The sequence below is a fragment of the Penaeus monodon genome, chromosome 11, assembly GCF_015228065.2.
Source record: "Penaeus monodon isolate SGIC_2016 chromosome 11, NSTDA_Pmon_1, whole genome shotgun sequence".
NCBI classification, from domain to species: domain Eukaryota; kingdom Metazoa; phylum Arthropoda; class Malacostraca; order Decapoda; family Penaeidae; genus Penaeus; species Penaeus monodon.
In genome coordinates this window covers 52,499,244-52,501,743 of record NC_051396.1, presented here as the reverse complement: position 1 = coordinate 52,501,743, position 2,500 = coordinate 52,499,244, and positions in this window count along the sequence as shown.

The window sequence follows — 2,500 nt, the reverse complement described above, 5'->3', positions numbered from 1 at the left end:
TGTGTGTGTGTGCGTGTGTGTGTGTGTGTGTGTGTGTGTGTGTGTGTGTGTGTGCGTGCGTGTGCCTGCGTGTGTGTGTGTGTGTGTGTGTGTGTGTGTGTGTGTGTGTGTGTGTGTGTGTGTGTGTGAGAGAGAGAGAGAGAGAGAGAGAGAGAGAGAGAGAGAGAGAGAGAGAGAGAGAGAGAGAGAGAGAGAAGGAAAGGGGTTGGTAATATGAGCGTTTTGGATGTCAGTATCTTTTTCGTTATCATTTATAACCATTACCATCATTATAATGACTCTCTTTATCATTACCTTCAGACTCACAATAGCAATTGCTTATTTTAATCAACATAATGCTGTTCGCTTATTAGCGATACATTCACTTGTATTTACATATTCATAACCCCCCCCTCCCTTTCTCTCCTCTCTCTCTCCTCTCTCTTTCTCTCCTCTCTCTCTCTCCTCTCTCTCTCTCTCTCTCTCGTTCTCTCTCTTTCTCCTTCTCTCTCCCCCTCCACCCTCTCTCCTTTCCCCCTTCTTCTTATCCTCCCTCCCTTCCTCCCTCTCCCCTCTCTTTTTCTCCCTCCCTCTTCACCTCTCTCCCCCTCTCTCCTTGCCTCTCCCTCCTTCCCGCCTTCTCTCTCCCTTACTCCCTCTCTTCTCCTATTACCCTCCTTCTTAGCTTCCCTCCCTTCCTCCTTCCCGCCTTCGCCCTCTTCATATCCCTTAAAGACGATACTAAATTGTAAATTAATAATTATTTATCTTTAGCCTTTATTGGGTGTTGACCGAAGTCGAGATTATTAAAAAAAAAAAAAAAAAAAAAAAAAAAAAAAGAGAGAGAGAGAAAAGAAGGAATTCTGATTAATCTATCTTAACCCGAAGGCTTTATCAGGTCTTGAGTGTTCGCGGGAGATAAGAAAGATAAGGGTCGGGCACGGGCGAAAAAGAGCAGGTTCCTGGGTCCTTATCTCGCTCTCGTGACCTCCCCCTCGGCGGCCGGTGAGTCACAAGGTGACGGGGAGCAGGGCCGGAGGATGACCTTGCGCCGGCGGGGTCAAGTGGGGTCAGACACTTGGGGTGGGGAGGGGAGGGAGGGGGAATAAGAGAAGAGGGGGGGGGTGTAGGGCGTTCCAGGGGACGGGTCTTTGATCAACAGGAGTTTGGCACTTCCTCGTTTTTTTTTCTGGGATTGTGCTTGGTCTGTTTTAGGTCTGTGTTTGGTCCCTGTTTGGTCCGGGATTGGTCTGGATTTTGTCTGTGCTTGGTCTGCGTTCGGTCTGTGCTTCCCCTCTGCTTGGTCTGGATTTTGTCTGCGTTCGGTCTGTGCTTCCCCTCTGCTTGGTCTTCCCTCGGTCTATGCTCCCCCTCTGCTTAGTGTGTGTTTGGTCTGTGGTCGGTCTGCGCTTGTCCTTGGCCCAGTGGAGGGAGTCGTCACTGCGCCAGGGTCGTAAATGTGAGCTGGACCTGGATGCTGGCTCAGTGCTTCAGGGCTCAGATGCTTGCGGAAAGTCGGGGGGGGAGGGGGATAAAGACTCGCGCAAATTCATTCATATGTTCAAGCTTGCACCTGCTCACACACTCACGTTCTTACACACACACACCTGTACTCTCATTCTCATTCCTTTTCTTAGTCTTTTTCCTATTCTTACTTTCACATTCACTCTCATTCTCACTCTTCTTTTTTATTCTCTACTTTCACGCGCGTTCTTACTCACGCACTCACTCACTCACTCATTCACTTAACCCCCACCCCCACTCACTCACTTACTCACTCACTCACTCACTCACTCACTCACTCACTCACTCACTCACTCACTCACTCACTCACTCACTCAACACACTTACTCAATGCACTCACTCACTCAACTCACTCTTCCCCACGCCACTGCTCATGTTGCCTTGAGAAGCGATTATGCATGCAAGCAGCACCATTCCCGCACACCATGCGGAAGTCTTCACAGCGTTTATAATGTTTGCTTGTGGACTCCCCAGTGGCACTCTGAAGCCCGAGTGCCAAGTGCCATAGAGTGATATATCTAAAGTGATATATATATAGCATGGCGACTAGCGTTAGTCGGTCTAGTGTGACTCATTCCTCAGTGCTATTAGCATAATCAGGATGACTGCTAGTGCTAGTAACGAGGGAGGGCAGGCGGTGCCACCTGTAGAGTGTCAGCGGCCGGTGCCACACGGGGGTTTGGCCATGAGTAACGCAGGATGGTTCGGTGCCATGCTGTATCTCTTTGTATTTTGCTGTATTTGTCTGTATTTTTTGCGTAATCGTTATTGTTACTTTAATTCTTGTTATTTATGTTGTTGTTTTTTGTTGTTATTATTACTATTACTATTACTATAATTATTATCATTATTATCATTATCATTATCATTATTATCATTATCATAATCATTAATATTATTGTGAGTCTAATCGTTATCAATCATTATCATCACTGTTATTGTTATTGTTATTATTTTTATGAGTAGTAGTAGTAGTAGTAGTAGTTATTGTTCTTAC